This window comes from Mandrillus leucophaeus, unplaced genomic scaffold, assembly GCF_000951045.1.
Source record: "Mandrillus leucophaeus isolate KB7577 unplaced genomic scaffold, Mleu.le_1.0 Scaffold115, whole genome shotgun sequence".
Taxonomy (NCBI): Eukaryota; Metazoa; Chordata; class Mammalia; order Primates; family Cercopithecidae; genus Mandrillus; species Mandrillus leucophaeus.
In genome coordinates, this window is record NW_012099765.1 from 1,407,987 (window position 1) to 1,408,967 (window position 981).

The window sequence follows — 981 nt, forward strand, 5'->3', positions numbered from 1 at the left end:
TGTCATAAATGTTGTTTTCATTAGGATGGCTACTATTGAGGGGAGGAATAGAAGGAATTGATGAAAGACCAGAAGTTTTCTCAGGCGTATTTAATATTATGTGGGGTAACTAAGTTAAAGGAAAAAGCAGAAGAAATTGGAGTGATAGTTTTGTGACTGCTGTTGTATTTGGAGGTGACATTTGCCAAGCACTTACTGAATACAGGCACCTCGCTAAAGCTTTACCACGAAAATGTTAGCATTTTCTAATATTAGGACTTGATATCTTGGAAATGATCGAATTCCCTTTTGCTATGTGATTCTCCAGATCTGTTTCTAATTTTGTATTTCATTCTAATACATTTTTTAAAACTTAAGTGTATTTATTTAATAAATCCTTACACAAAGCTATGTGTCAACAAATTTCTAACACTTTGATAAAAATGAAATCATTTAATCCACATGGTGTGACTTTTATCCCTAATTTGCACAACTGAAGCATAGAGAGGTTAATAGTTTCTATGAGGTCACACAGGTGAAAACAGACAATGGTAGGACTCCAACCCCAGTTCTCTATAGGGCTGGGATCATCTGAAGGAGCACCTCCCAATCAAAGGGCCACGTGGGGGCACTAGTCCATTCTGTTTAACCATTATATACTATTCTCTTATATGAACATGCTGATATAAAGCTTCCAAAGCCTTTATTCCAATTTGTGCTATTTTGTTTTAGGCATATATTTGAGAAGAAACGTATCATCCCATGTTTGTAAATGTATCCAGCCTAATTATGCCTTTTAATTCATGAGCTTAGTTTGTTTACATTGATTTTCTTTATAGGTATATCTGAGTATATGTCTACAACCTTCTTTCACATTTTCTATTTGTGCCATTTTTTTCTTGACTGTGTTTTTTCTATTTCTGCCTTTTTTTGAATTAAAGGTTTCCATATTCCCTCATTTACATATTTTTTCTCTCTGCAGATTTAGAAAAGACTGATTCT